Raw genomic sequence first — 17,262 nt, 5'->3', positions numbered from 1 at the left:
TCGAGCGAGGAGAATTGTTATAAAAACAAAACAAATTACAACAGTACTTAAATTGTGAGACCTTTAGAAAGCCAACAATATATTGGATTCGCCTGCTCATCATGGTCATGGCCCATTCTCCTTATACATCCATATAATCCAGTGCTTTATTGCACATAAATCGCTAGGATGAAGAAAATATATGATAGAAAATAGTTTGAATATATTATTGTATATTTACAAGAAGTATCGAATGGACCTATTCTAGTTTCATCTAGAGGAATATTGGCATGTTTATCGCCCTTCTCTCTCATTAATTCTCTCTCCCGTCTGTGTGTTTTTCTTGTTGCTTGCTTATTCTGCACTTCACACGGTTATCGACATATGGTCGGTATTAAAAATATAGGAATTTATTACTTAGAAGAGAAAACAAGCAACAGAAAAAGTAAAATCTTTCAGCCAATAAACCAAACTGGATAGTTATTCGATTCAGTAATCGAATTGCGGTGATCTCCAGACAAACCCGATTCAGTAATGCCATCAAATTTTACAATACCGGCTTATGACGCTTTCAGAATTTCGGCGAAATATTTGTATATTATCTTGCACAAAAATATAGAAACTAAAATGAGAAATCGTATCCACCTTTACAAATAATATAATTTCAAAAATTATACAAGTTTTTATTGTTGTCAGATAAATCTTGTTGCACTCAACACATGACAAAAAATCGTTGATGAGTCTCGTTGGGATCTGTCAGGAGCATAACATAATATCAGCCTCACTTTCAGTTTCTTTAAAAAGAAAACCAAGTGACTTTGAATAGGTATGTCTATGTACTATGTAGGACCAGCAAAAGTAAGTGAAATTCAACTTTAAAGATCTGGGGCCCGATTCTTACGCAATCGAAGTTTATATCATCAATTGTCTTACATTTTTTTCGAAGGTTTCATTGACTGATTCATGGAACAAAACTCTTTCGATTGTGATTTTTCGTAAGTCAAGAAACCGTGTTAAACCTTCTAAAAAATTGGTGAAATAGACTTCGTTTGCATGAGAATCTCGCCCGTGATTACAGACAGACAGAATAAAAACTAAAAAAATAATATAATTAAACAGAAAAATTTAAACTCTACAAAAGGCTACTATTAATTTTGCTACCATTATTATTAACATTATTTTCGCTATACAGGTACATATTATGAAAAGCAAACGTGAAACAAAAGCAGCCATCAAACATAAATTGCGCATTTCAATATTTTATCCCTCGCGAGCGAACCCACGGCCGTAAACCAATCACAATGGAAGCCGGCCGTCAGCCGGGCGACGCCGGAATACGAAATTGGAGACCGCCATTTGTTATTTTCGACAATGTTTTCATGATTTACAAGAAAAGCGGCATGTTTCCATTTTCATCAGTTTCCAGCCAGATGGAATTCTGATCGACACGTTTTAAAATCCCGCCATTTTTGACGTGTGAACACAGCAAACGTATGTTCGAGTAATTTGTTTCTTCTTCAAAATATAAATAGTTAATTTTGTGAGGAAGTATGTAGTAATTCAATAGACAAAAGTAATTAAAAAGAATATATTTGAAATAAAAACCCAGAAAGCAACTAGTATTGCTAGTAATACATACAGCAAAATAATAAATCAGTGACATGAAAATAGTTTCATGACGAGAATTTCGCCAACAATTTCATGTGAATTCAACGCATTATAAACTTAACGCTTAATTAAATTTTGTGAAATTTCTGACGAAAAACGTCACATAGCTACGAACACGAAATGACTCGTAGCAAGTGCTACGCTGTCTACGAGCTACGAGATCGCTACGGCTACGATAAAAGATTATCAAGTCACGTAGGTACATATACTATCAAAAAGTTATTAAATTGTTCATTATATATTTTTAGTATTTTTTGTCACTTGCATAGGCCTCAAAAACTATATAATTTTGTTTGCCTTTTCCACTCGAAAAATTAAGAAATGAATGAATTAAAGTAATCAATCAATGAATTTTAAACATAATTATAGTACCATTACAGAATTTAAAAAAAACGGGTTGCACTCCGGGAGTGCCGGCAGAAGTGAAAACTTGAATATTAACGTTGTGAATTTTTGACGACTTACGAATTTTCCATCAGTCACATGTCCTGACGCGGGTTCAACATTTTTTACCCATCACAAAAAGTGCATAACACCGCTAAAGAAGTTTTCACTTCAAAAATACTATTGTTACATAATTTACGTATTAAACTTGAAATTATTATATCATTAATGAACAACTTGATATGTACGTGTAAAGGCTTCTAACTAAGGTAATTTAGACTTGTCACTTGAGATTCCAGCTGGGTGATATCAAGATTGTAATCGGCTTGGCGTTTAAATCTCAAGACTGGCAGCTTGCAGCTGGCAGTACAGTCTCGTGTTGTTTGTACAGTCAACCTCATGTCAATGTAACCTGCTGGGGTCTTTATGCCGCGGTAACAAGGGTGAATTTGTAATGAATTTGGGTAGCTTGATGTGGTATCATATGCTATCTAAGAAATCACTTTCACAAAATTTGGTACATAAATAAAATGGCTGCATTTAAATTAGATAAATGGTAGGTGTTGATGTTGATAAGGTTGACTCTTCGTTGTGGGGATTATTTTAAGTAAAAATTACGTGCAATCACAATGATTGTTTATAAAATACTATCGACACTCAAGCGGACTGTATAACATAAGTATAGCTATACCTTATTCATCTTGGATTAAGACAAAAAGTAAAGAAAATAGAAACGAGACACATTTAAGTAAGCAGAAGAGAGAAACATTTAAGTAAGCGACATGACTCCATAAAACAACAACAGCAAAAAAAATTAACATTAACAGAAAGTAAGAACAAAATTAACAAAGGAATAACGAGAAATAATGTTTTTTTTTTGTTCAAGGTTTGTTTACCTTTTGTCTCAGTCCAAGATGAATAGGGTATAGGTACATATCAACAGATTAACGATTCTAACTTGGACAGTAGGTATGTGCATAAGGGACAAGCTTACGAACCTGTTATACAAATAAATAAAATTGCATTATTCCTTTAAATATTATCTTCAATTTACTTTAACATATAATTAACTAGTAGCGCCCCGGGGCTTCGCTCCAGTGGGAATTTCGGGATAAAAAGTACCCTATGTGTTGTTCCAGGTTATATTCTAAACGTGTACCAAATTTCATGCAAATCCGTCCAGTAGATTTTGCGTGAAATAGTAACAAATATACATACATACATCGTCACAAACTTTGGTATTTCTAATATTAGCAGGATTTGTAATTTTACAACAACATAACATCAGGTTAAGACTTTTTCAAAAATTCCGTCTATAAACTGGGCTATTTTAAAATCGCGTGTTAAGTATTATTTTATAGTGAATAGCAACACGTCGTAAAAATGTTTTATAGTGCAGTGTAAACCGATAGAGCTTCATGAGAAAAAGCCGAGGAGATTAGCCGATTTTTATCCAAGCTAAGCCGTAAAACACATAGTTTTATTGTCGCAAAATTTCGCGGTAGCTCAGTTTAATCGGCCGCTTTAGCTTTTGTCGTAGGTGACTTTTACACGACTGCCGAGAAGGAGTATTATGGTTACAATGAGTGATACTGGACGACATGGTTAAGACTTTTTTCTACCAAATGATCTTGGTTTCCTGATAGATCTATTCGAGTGTAATAAAAGGTCCAATTATATAATATATTTTTCTCATCAGGCAAGAATACAAACAATAGTTACATATTTTTTTTAGCTGTAAATATAATAATAATGTGCGTTAATGCAGATTAAATAAATCTCCTTCTTCATAGTCGTAATCCTCATGGCTGAGGGTCGTGGTCATTACGTGGAATGAAACACACACAACAACTTTTTTGGCATTATTAATGGAGTGGTTTGCCATTGCCTTCTCCATTTCACATACAAGTTAATAATCAACAAGTGTGCAGGTTTAGATTTTTCGATGAAAACTACTATACATGAGCCATATTAGTATATAAACTTATGTGGCACGAGTAGGATTCGAACCTGGGACCTTTCGATCCACAGACGGGCGTCTTAACCATTACACCACCACCGCTTCAAATAAATCCACAATAATGTAATATTTATTGAGCATTATTTTTTATTTTGTTATAAAACACTGCTTTTGTGAAATAAGTACATGGAGAAATTTTAATGCGCCCGTGGTAGCCTATCTATCCATATGTATTCCAATATACATGTATGTTTGACGATCTCGGTGGCGCAGTGGTAAGGTTCTTGCTACTGAACCGAGAGGTCCCGGGTTCGATTCCCGGTCGGTCATGACGGAAAATGATCTTTTTCTGATTGGCCCGGGTCTTGGATGTTTATCTATATATGTATTTGTTATAAAATATAGTATCGTTGAGTTAGTATCCCATGACACAAGTCTCGTACTTACTTTGGGGCTCAATCTGTGTGATTTGTCCTAATATATATATTTTTTATTTTATATATATGTTAGTAGAAAATCTCAATAAGATGAAAAATGTTATAATTAGGCATTAATAATTAAATTTACATGCCATCTTGATGGCGAAACATGTTGGTCGTTGTATTATCTGTTACATCTTTTACCATATTTCACGTAAATAAATCATTCCATTTCCAAATTTCATCAAAATCCCCAGCGGTTTAGCCCTGAAAGCGTGATAGACCCAAGTGACAGACAGAAAGTCTTCTCGCATTATAATATTAGTAAATATTGTCCCGGGAATATGTAAATCGCTTCGATTCAGAAAGCTAGTCTAGACAATTAGTCTGATTAGCGAGCATATATAGAATTGTTGTTGCAGATCTGTCTGTCAGTCTGAGCTGTGAATGCTAATACGCGGGTCGATGCAGCGTCCGGCGACCGCTAAGTACAGTCAACAGCACACCAAGTTATCCTGTATGAACCTCTATGGCAGCGCGGTAATAGCGACGAATTTGCAATGAATTTGTGTAGGTCGATATGCTGTTGACTGTACGTACATGCAAGCACAAATTGTCACACATACACAAAGCTGTACTGAGTACTGTTAACGAGAACATTAAATTTAATTGACATTTAGTGTAAAAAAAAAAACAGATTACTATCTGAAAATTCCATTGCTTTGGATGTTTAGTGTAAAAAAAACATTGTATCTCTAAAAAAAATTACTATCTACTACTAACACTTGTTAAACATATTATACGCATGGAATGAAATTATAATTACAACTAGAAAAAGTAATTTAAGCAGGTGACGTATTAAAAGGGAAGGTGTTTTCGCAATATTGCCAGAGAAACCCATTTAGACAATGTCCACCTATAGTTTGAGTTGTTATAAATAAACTACACACACAAACCAGATATAATAACTTAAAAACTAACTATAGTTTATTGATTTTGTAACTTAATTAGGAATGTCAAAGTTGGAGGAACACTTGTGGCGTGTGGTTCCGCCCTAGAATAGGACCACTCCATATCCTCCCATGGATGTCGTACGAGGCGACTCAGAGACACACAGGGCAGCTGGAGGGGCAACAATAGCTTCCCCAAGGAGGGTTATATAATCGAAAAAAAAAAGAAAACATCAAACAAACACATGACAAACCAAAAATAGCTACTTACGTGTATTTTTGGGTTATGTCATTACCATACCTATCGCCAATTTCAAATAAAATAAATCAGAATACGCACATGAACAAATGAATTGCTTTTTATCGAGTGAGTGGTTTTAGGCAAACTCGTTGACTGGAGATATCTCCAATGCTCATATGAGCATCGTCCGCTGAGCCGACCGGGCTATTAGTCCAAATTTATTTGCCTCTTCAATCAAACACGAGCCTGATTTATTTTTCAATTGCATTAATTTCTACAATTAACAGTGAAGCAAAAACAAAGAAGAAGTAACTGCGTCCACGATACGCGAGGCTGTGGCAGACGAGTGGGGTATTGGTTACGCCATTGACAGTATGGCAACCTGTAATCCACCGCTCTTTGGCAGAGGTAATTGGGATATCGCTCAGAGGGGAGTACATGAGTGGTTAGCGATGGCGATGCGGAGATATCAAGGAAAAACAAGCATATTTATAGATACAATTCAACGCGAATCGATTTAAATATCTTTGCTAGATGGTTTACATCAACCATTACTTTTAATTGGAACACTACTTGAAATAAGAAAAAGCCTGAAGCGACTAGCAAATATAAAAAATGCCGGCTTTTTCAGAACATTCCCATTCACGAGTTCCATTTAGAACCATTTTAGTTAAAAATTTCTGAATGAAAATGTTGTCCAATTTATTTCAAACCCGCCTCGAAGCTAAATGTGTAGAGAAAAAGATTAGTACATTGGAGTTCAACATTGACGGAAAAAATCATATCCCTCTTTTTCGCTTTGCCGTAATCTGATAAAAACAAGCACATTTTTTTTACATAGTATTGCATTGTATAGTCTAAAATGAATAGAAATCATACAGATTTATAAAGTTGTCAAGATATATATGTAACATAGACAGTGGTCTCTGTTACGAGTCAAAATTACTGAAATTTAGTAACATAGAAAGTTTTACCACTACAGAAAGTTTTACCACCTTGGGCGCCGACGCTCAGCGGCTGAAGAATTAACCGAGAAAACGTTCAGATGAGGGGGATATTCACCACCACTTTCTTTCTCATAATATTTTGAGATAAAAAGGCCTCTGATATTTTTATTTTATTTTACACTACTTCTGAACGAAATATACAAAAGAATTGGTCTAAACATTCATTGAAAAAGATTTAATTAATATTTACAATCCGAGCTTTTTATGTCTTACATTGTGGGGGATATTTTCATATTTTATTCGGAAACGTTTTGTAACCATTTAAAAAACCTTAAGGCTACTGTAATCTGATTAAGTCCCAAATAAATATGGGAGAAAAACAACCAATTTTAGCGGCATTCGCTTACCTTTTACAACACTTTGTTCGGTAATCACGGAACATTTAAATTAAACAAGTTTAAATTATATTTCAAATGATATAATTGTGTGAGTTAAACGATGAAGCAGATTTTTGCAACATTTATATTTTGAATGACACAGTCAATACAGTTTTTTTTCTTTAAAAAAACCACAAAACCTAATGAGGTTTTAAGTCAGTGTGGCCATCGCCAACACTCAACAAATGTAGATTTCATTTCACATCCCATTCGATAAATCATCTCGAATATTATTACAGTAGTAGAAGTTATCTAAAATACAAAATACTTACCATAAATTACTTCTTTTCATTTTGTGTTCCCAACTTTGATTGACGAATGAAAGTCATCTGTAACAATAAAAAAATGAATTAAATCTTGTTACTTATAAATAAGCTGAATAGCAGCTGAATAGAAAGTAATGCCAACACTTTGGCGAACAAGAGATTACGATTTGGATTTAATCTAGATGTTAAAACGATGTCAATGAATAGAAAAGCGTTATAAGAAAATGAAGTTATTTTTATTACTGAATACATATTTGAATCAACAAAGAGGGAAAATGGCAAATATTCCCCAGAGTCAGGGGTTGTCAGTATTTGTATAAATAAAATATTAATAGTGACACATCAGAGGGAAAGGCACCCACCCACGCAGAGTTAAATAATTGTTAGTCAGGTAAACACTGTTGATATAAACTGGCTTTGGGTCACTCCGGCGTGGGTTGAGCGGTGGGCGGGAGTCGCTTCGCTGAAGTCAAAAATACAAGTTTCAAAATAGGAGTTTTACACCTGGAACTTTACAAAAGAGCCAAAGTTTCGACGTGCGACCACAACGGACCCCTTTGTATGATGATAATAATAGTAGATATATTATAATGATAGGGCAGTAGAGATTCTTGACATAGTTATGGGTTTAGAAATCATGATCAAAACAAGGACAAATCAATTTAAGTGATGCTTTTCGTGGACCTACAAATGGCGGCCACCCACGGCGTCAATGACTCCATCTTTTTGAAACGTTAACCATTTCGAGATACGAGACATATCTATAGCCAATTTAAATATGTGTTTTGTCTGTCCGATAAGATGAAAAACTAATAACGTAACTATCTGCGTTGAAACCAGTCAACCACTGGAGGTAATAGGTAAAGATACATAAAAAATATGCAGTAAAAAATTTATCTGTTAGAAATGTTATTTGGGTTCGAAATTGGCCTGAATTGCTTCGAGAAAAGGATGGTACGGCCGTGCCTTTATTTTTTTTTGCTCGACGTGCCCCCAGATTAACGCTTTATTAAGAGTTATAAAGTACTGAATTCAATTCACAACGTATCGATTTAAATTTTAAAAAGTTAATAACGGCTCAGTTAACTCAGTACCTTCTAAAATTCTAAAATTAGGTGGAAAAAATTTATTTCATCCAAGCATAGGATGAAATATTTTTTTTCTTTTTGCTTAATATGAGTGTTTATGTAATGCAATAAGCTTAAAACAAATGTAGTTTGAGAAAAATATCAAACGCAGCTAAAAACAGCTGAAAATTCTATATAATCATTTGCCTTCAGTGGTTATCTTTAGAATATCCAGAAAATACAGCTGTAGAAGATTGCAGGCATCCTCGGAGGGCGATTTGTGATGATATTCGGCTGGCAGGTAAACCTAAACTGGCCCTTTTGATATAGTCCAATTTCAGTACCATTTAAATTCGTCTGGGCGTTTTGAAAATGTCCACATTTGGCCGGATCTTTGCCATGGCAGGATGGCAGTAAAACCGGCTCGTGCTGCCCTCGTAAAGTTCTTATTGAGCCCATTATGATAATTTGCACGGGAGCGAGGGGGGAGGACGTTTGACGGCCGATAGCGGGGCAGAATACCCTTTCATAACGATTTTTTTCATTATTTTCGTATGTTCGCAACAGGGTTCTGCGCGGGTTAAATGTCAATATGTGTTATGTTCTCATTTACCTTACTCAAAATTACTTATTACATATTGTATAAAATTCAAAAAGGTTTTTTTGCAAATTCGCTGACAAATAATAATAAGTAATTTATTCATTATTCTACCCACTTAAAAACCTAGTTAACAGTCGACTATCGCTTCACAAATGAGGGAGCACTTTTCCTCGTCGAATGAAACGAATACCGTTGATTGGATCTAATTAGAGACGGGCTTCAAATATGAAACAAATGCCGTAAATATTCAAATAGGCTTTTTGTTACGTAATCGCACTGAAAGAATGGTAAAATGATTTGTAATAAATTATAAGACGATGCCGAGACGAACGGAAGCAATGGTGATTGCCCCCAAAGTTGGGTCATAAAATGTGATATTACTTCATCACTTTCTCATCTTAGTTTTCAATTGCCACGGCTGTGACGCCCGAAAAAAACAAACGATTAAATTTTGAAGATTTTTTTTAAGGTTTATTAAAATTTGAAATTCGATCGAATTACAGTTTGAAATTCGAGAAATAACAAATAGTATCCTCCGCGTATTCGCAGGGCACACACCTGTCTATACTACGTGACATAGACTATCACGCCAGTTCCTTACCATTTCCTTGAGATATGCATCGCTGCAGTCCGTATGGAGTAATGTGGCTTGCGACCTTATTATTACCTATAGGTGTTAAAAATATTATCAAACCATAGTATTGTAAGTAATTAAGAAATGAAATTATGTATTATGCTATATGTTATTTTTTACTATGTCGAGCGAAATCATCTTAAAATTCAGGAAAAAATCTTTAGCAAAAATCCTTTCTAACCTGCTCTAAAATTTTTCGCGGTCGTCAGCATCCCTGTCAGATCATTGACACGCATATTACCCTTGACAACAACACTACTATTTGTGGTGGAACTAATACTATTAATAGTTCCACCTACGAGGTTCGGTGAATGGCCGGGTCACAAATCGATACAGCCGTCCTGACCTAGTGCCTCTAATCCGCGATTCAGGATAGCTCCTCGAAGACGCGATTCATCGGCGTTGTATTATTGGACGGGCATAGCGGCTCATATCTCCTGTGAACAATTTCTGCGAATCACATTGGGTTTTTATATTTTGTATTGTTTCTTATTAACAAGCGGGATTTATTAGGTTTTTATGAGTAAATTCAAATTCAAATCATTTATTCAGAAATTAGACCTTCACAGGCACTTTTTCTCGTCAATTTTTATATTTATAGTTATTTCTCACAAGCTACAAACTACTGGCATTTCGGAACGACCACTGCTGAGAAGAAATGCCGAAAGAAACTCATTTGAACAGTGTTGGTCCCTATCATGCCAGATCGGCTTACCATTATTGTTTCTTACAATGTTTTTTTTTCTAATAATATATAAAAGTACATAATGTACATAGTCAAAAGGTATATATATATCGATGTGAAGCACAATTAACTTACATGAAAATATATGAGAAACGAGATGACCAGTTCCCTCTGGCAGCACCCGTTCACGAGTTGACGCATGGGACAGCCATCGCATAGCTCAACCATAATAGAGGGAACCTCACGACCCGGCCCACGACGCCACTACCAGATTGACCATTTGAGTGAGCATGACACACTCGATTCCCATGACTTCATAATTAAAAACCTTATTCGTCGAAATAAAAGTATAATTCAGACATAAATAGGTATATATAAATAGGTATTACAGTGCACTACCGTTATTTTCTTCGACGTATTTTATTTGTGGACGTGCATTGGGATTTACTTTAGGACTAATGGTGAACGGAGACGAAATTTAATTGAAAACAAGCGTTAAGATAGTTCTAAACATTTTAATCTCCTTAGATCTTTTGACTTAAATTCTATAAACAAATATTTTTCTGAAAAACTTAAACGAATCGTAATAACAATTTGAGAACTTCCAACAACTTATTAACAAAGTTGGAACTTTTGAAAGCTCCATACAGAAAGCTCGCGTGACGTGAGACCATTAATTCTATATTCGAATCTGGGAAAAGCTTGGAACTATTAAATATTGGGCGTGGGCGTAATTTATACTGGGAAATCAAAGTTCCGAATAATATGTATTAATTTGAGAGATTCTATCTAGCTTGTAATTGGAACAGTTTTCAGCTGTTATATGTTATATTATATTTTTGCCCGCGGCGTCGCACGCGTGATTTTCCCTTCAGTGAAATATTTTATACTCTACAAACTTTGAACCCCTTTTCACCCCCTTAGGAGGATGAGTTTTGAAAAAAAAAGAACGTAGGTTCGTGCTAAATTTGAAGTTAATAGGACCCAGCGGTTGGGGCTGTGCGTTAATATGTTAATCAGTCATTCAGTGTCTTACTTTATATCATATATCTTTATATATATATATATATATATATATATATATATATATATATATATATATATATATATATATATATATATATATAATATATATATATATATATAATATATATATAATATATATATATATATATATATAATATATATATATATATATATAATATATATATATATATATATAATATATATATATATATATATAATATATATATATATATATATATATATATATATATATATATATATATATATATATATATATATATATCTTTATATATATATATATATATATATATATATATATCTTTATATATATATATATATATATATATATATATAAAGATATATATATATATATATATATATATATATATATATATATATATATATAAAGATATATATATATATATATATATATATATATAAAGATATATATATATATATATATATATATATATATATATATATATATATATATATAGCAGCGTCACACACACCGCCGCCCTCTGCGTCTGTCTGTTTCTAAGCTTTCTTTACCACCACGGATTTTGAAGGAGTTTTCACTGTTATTTAGGCAATTTATTCCCGAAGGTTTATAGACCTACCTCGCGCAAAGCCGAGCCCGGTCGCAAGTAAAGAATTATTCGAGTTTTGAATGATAAATGATGAGAGTCACTTCTTTTTTTTTTCTTTTATTAGAAAATTTAACACTTTTCTATTGGACACAGTATTCCATTCATTAAAATTTTAAAGAATTAAGATCATTAATGAAAATATGACATTGCACTAAAATGTACTTAATGCATACTAGTAATAGATTGAACTGTTTCGTAAAAGGGAATAAAGCATTGAAACGACATCACCGACCAATATTTGGTTAGCCATAATTGGCGAATTGGCTCGCGGAACAACATTACCGACTTCGCAAATGGCGGGGCGGTTGGAACCGGTTAAAATCGGTTCAAACCAGTCACCCGCGATGCGGCGAGTAAACAGCGACGCCCGCGGGAAAATGGGAAATTAAATTGCGGGAGAGGGAAACGGGGGAGGTATGGCAAAATGTTGCTATCTTTATATTTTGACTGGTAGAGAATGTTTCTAGTGTTAAGTAAATCATACATCTTGGTAAATAAAGCTTGAATAAATAAATAAAAATAATAACTATATTATATGTCTTCATTTAATAAGATAATCGTATACAGTTGAACCGATAAACATCCATCTAGTAAAACAAGGCTTTTTAAATCAATTGATGCACTCAAATCAAAAGACGCGTTTGAGAACTATGGACATGTCACATCTGTCTTTTTACGTCACGGGTTAATGACATACCCGTGTGTAAGTCTAGTTCATGATCTAGTTTCCACCGGTTCGTAGCTAACAGCCGCCGAGCCTTCACGAGGGCGTTGACATCACTTGTATCGATGCATACATGAGTGAATCGGTTCTGTCATACAGGTTGTTGTATCGCTTTTCATGAAGATGTGTGATGTTTTTCTGCTACTATGGATGACTTGTCCGATCGATTTCGGCTATGGCGACCACAAAATATAAAGTCATTTAGGTATCTCAAGCGTTGTCTTTATGGACTCCAGCGCGGGTGCAAAATGACTTCTCATTCTCTTAATGAAACTTACCTTTTAACTACAAAACGACTGCTGAAGAACGTTTTAACATTCTTACGTGAGAAAGTATAGTATTATTCATATGTACGGCCATTATTATTGACGTAATACATAAAAAAATACAAGTAATCACCTGTAGTGTTTAAAAGGTCAACACATTTCTATTTCAAAAAGGATTTTTCCGGGTCAAGTGAAAGATTTTTACAAGTTGTTCCTGGATGTTTTTCATAGCTAAAAATATTTTTTTCTTTCCACCCGATTGCATCACATAAAAGGATTGCGAAGTCCGAATAATGTCCTTCAGCTATTATAAAAATAAACGTATTATTTACTTGTAATGGAATCTTAGGTATTGTTATCGGAAACGAAAATTACTATCTGCTTTTAGGTTTTGCACTGTGAGGCGAAAAGATAAATTAAAAGGCGAACTAAACTAAAATATTAAATGGCAGTAGGGATAAATGGCAAAAATAGAGCTGTCATCATCTGCAGCTTTCCGTGACCTCCTTCCGCCTACGGCAACCATATCCTGGGCCATCCTTATCCAGTTTTTACCAGCAATTTCCTTTACATCGTCGACACATCTAGCTATAGGATATCCTAGGATAGATAGATACGAGTATGTAGGACACTATAGCCTATAATACAAAAAAAATGTTACCGCTACACCGCTAAGAGCGGCTAGGTGCTTCTGGTCTCAGTTCAGGCCGTTATGATTCCGGCTAGGCCAAGGGGGGCCTTTCGGATTTAGCCGTAACATACAGACAGGAACTGATCCACAGATTGAGTCGATGTTGCCCTCAGTATATGTCCAAAACATATAATAGCCTTAGCCTTTCAATTTCGAAAAGAGCAGCCGACATGCGTCTAACTTTGACTTTACAATCGTGAAACTTTAGATAAAATCAATATGTTGTTGTTTGGTCGGGCTTGAAATTTGTTCTTATTGGCTTTCAGAGAAACTTGTCGAGCAAGTTGGAAATTGCGCTTTAGAGAGCTCAAAAGAAAGAAAATGCTCGTTGCAGAAATTGTAAGGGTCCTTCAGACACGTGAATTAGTTTCTTTGTGTAAATTTTTTGTTATAAAGCTATATATACCAGTGTCATATTTTATTCAAGTCGTCTAATGTACCTGTGATGACTTTTACCTATCGACATATCTAGATACTTTAAAGATTTGTTTCCCCAAAAAACCAAAACGGAAAGCAAGGTCCTAAACTTAAAGTTTAGGTTTACTCTCATAATATTTGTATACATAGCAAGATTACAAAGGAAAATATCATTTTTTTCAGGGACGAGAAAAACTACTATGACGAAAAAAGGCGCGAAAATCCTCGACAAACCAATACCATTATATATTCAAAGTTAACGTGTCTCAGTCGAGCGTCCGCCCGCGGCGTCGATTTGCTCGCTAGATTGGAAAATAGTCCTTCGCTAAAACTACACGCTGGAAATATTGGAAATTTTCCCATCTCCCTATCATGTTCAGGTTTAGTGGCTTAAATCAGGTTAACTTTCCGTGTTGCGTTCAGAAGATTCTCCACTTTTATGAAAGTGAATCTTAGATGTGATGTCGTAATGCATTATTTAAATAACAAGAATATCGTGAAAATCCGATGGATATTTTAAAACAAAATACAACTTATAATAGACACAATAACACCAATTAATCCCGATGTATGTTTACAAAAGACGATGGAAATCGTCATGTGACGTCACGTAACAAAAGCATTACGTGACGTAACATATCCAGAGCTTAAAACTTTCATTAATCTAGTAGAAACCCGATCATACCACGTGCAACGTTTATTGTCATTTTTCCATATTCGTGTAATACTCGTAAGAAAATGTTCTTTGTACAATAAATATCTTGCAAACGAATAAAACCATAAGGCAAACTCGAGTGTGAGGCTTCCGAGTGTACAAAGCAATTGCAATATACGCAGCCTGCAAGTGTACGTTGCATTCAGACCGCATTCAGCTGCAGGCAGACGCGAGCCCCGTTGCACTGGCACTTGCAGTGTCATTATGACATTACATTTTATGTTTATCTATCCTACTGAGTTTCTATTTACATATTAATGTGTCAGAGTTAAATGTGGTCCACATTCCAGCGCCGATTTCAAATTTCCGATTTGAAATTTGGAACACATCTTTAGTTTGGATGGTAATGATATGTATGATCTGATGGTGCAGCAATGATCGGCTCCCGATGAGGAAACTCGTCAGCAGTTAATACGGTCACGAAATGGTGTGTTAGGGACTTAAGTGGACGTTAACATGACAACACTGTGGAGGTAGAAGACACCCTGCGCTGACCCCAGATTAATGGAAAAAGGTAAGACAAATTAATTAATGACGTTTTATCTTGAAATTCCAACCGAGGTGGAGTCATGTGTCTACTGACGGTTCCCTTTATGTTTATGCATATAATTTTATGTCATAATTTAACATGGCATACTTTTATTTATCATAATAATAGTTACGCACAATATTAATTTGGCATAATGTTTTAGGCACAATATTTTTACGCATACCTACCATAAACATATCATTTTTTAAGCATAATATCGAAATAATCTAAAGCATATTGGCGGCTTATGGGTGGCCCAAGGGCCATCACACCGCACCCTAACCTACTGCTACACTATAGCTTTATGCAAATCAAAAATATGGTAAAATACATTAGCCTAAACTATAATTATGCTCATTGAAAAGGTATGCCAAAAAACAAGTATGTCAAAATATTATTATGTCAAAAATATATATGCCTAACTGGTTTGCCTAAATGCCAAATATAATGCCTAAATGCCAAATTAAATTAGGATAAAAAAAAATATACAAAAAAAAAGGGATCCCACTACGAACACGTAGCTCCGCCACAGTCGTTGACAGTGAAATATTTATCAGACAGACAGGAAAATATTTATCAGAAAATATTTATCAATCAATCAACCCATAATTCATTTGTCAAACAGGTACCATTGTGTATACAGATGTAATGCCCTGTGCCATGCCCCCACTTGGTTAAGTGCGCTATGTTTTGCTATAATATTATATATAGTCACTCACATGTTACATACATGTGAGTGACTATATAGTCAACAATTTCTAAAATTAACATAATCAAGGGCAAATAAATAAGTAAAAAGTAAATTAAATGTTTTAAAAAGGTCGCATATTCAGTACCTTGTATAACACCCCACGTTTTAGAATCAGTATGTTATGAAAACAATTTCAACATCCCACAAGCAGCGACGTCACACATGCCTGCAAATGCACATTTCAGACAACATCCAGCTGTTACACGAGCCCTGTTGCAGGGCACTTGCATTGTGATTATGCCGTTCCGTTGCATCTGCGTAAGTATACTTCTAAAGCAGAGTACGCATGGACAAGGTAAATTTATCACGGGTATTTTCTGAATTTCTCTCCACATGGGTTTGTGTAGATTTCATATATGATCACATTATATTTCATGTCAATGTTTAAAATCGGTTAAAAAGAGTAGATTTGGATATGTAGCAATGCATTTCAATTAATTTTTACGCGTTTCTGCGAAAACTCGACTATTGACAGTTCTGTGGGTTCTCATTTTCCTTTTGGAGTACGGTAATCTAAAAATGACTTCGTATATAAAACTGTACGGGAATTGTATCAATAAAAATACTAATTTCACTCATTCAATCGAATGAAACAGCAATACAAATTTTACATATATTTTTTTCACATACGAGTGGTTTCACTCGTATGTAAAAATTCGCATTAAATTAACTACAAAATTATCTCCGGCCTAGTTTGATTCTCCAGGAAGGTTGTAAGAATTTATTATTCAACAAATTGTTGTTATTTGTATTTTTCTAATGTATAAATCTAGTTCTGTAACTTATGGAAAGATACCTAGCATAAAATAAATTCTATTTACAGAACGAGTACCGAGAAGATTCTATTTCCTCATTAGCGAGATCAGGAATGGATCTGAAATGCGAAAGTAAATATCTCTATTATTATTATTTTACAAACAAGTATTTCGGGGAAACTTGGATATCACTTCGATATTGCGAGACGCGTCTTGCAATTTATAAATCGTCTCCGTTTTCGTAATTATTTGATGTAATATTATGGATATTGAGATAAAAATATAATTGTAATAAAAATCTACAGAATGTGAATTCTGGTTATCCCAAACAATCGTGTACCAAAAGTTTAAACCCTGAACATGATAAATCCTTAAATACATTGTAAATACAAAAGGAGTTTGTTAGTTACATACTAGGTAGAGGCCGCTAAGCTAGACAGCTTTATTTACTTAATTTATCGTCGCATTCGCATACATATAGTTACGTAATTATATGTTCT

The 17,262-nt window shown here is 34.3% G+C and overlaps 1 protein-coding gene across 5 annotated transcripts in view; it reads right to left on the bottom strand.

The window, feature by feature from the left end:
- bsk (basket) overlaps positions 1–17,262 on the bottom strand; it is a 100,837-nt gene that overhangs the window by 22,908 nt on the left and 60,667 nt on the right. For all 5 annotated transcript variants that reach the window (XM_053754498.2, XM_053754500.2, XM_053754499.2 and 2 more), the window contains one exon: positions 7,258–7,314. The gene's annotated coding sequence lies outside the window, so the exon portion shown is untranslated. The remainder of the gene's footprint in view (positions 1–7,257; positions 7,315–17,262) is intronic.

Source organism: Plodia interpunctella, chromosome 14 (assembly GCF_027563975.2).
Source record: "Plodia interpunctella isolate USDA-ARS_2022_Savannah chromosome 14, ilPloInte3.2, whole genome shotgun sequence".
NCBI classification, from domain to species: Eukaryota; Metazoa; Arthropoda; class Insecta; order Lepidoptera; family Pyralidae; genus Plodia; species Plodia interpunctella.
This window is presented reverse-complemented; position numbering and strand designations above follow the sequence as displayed.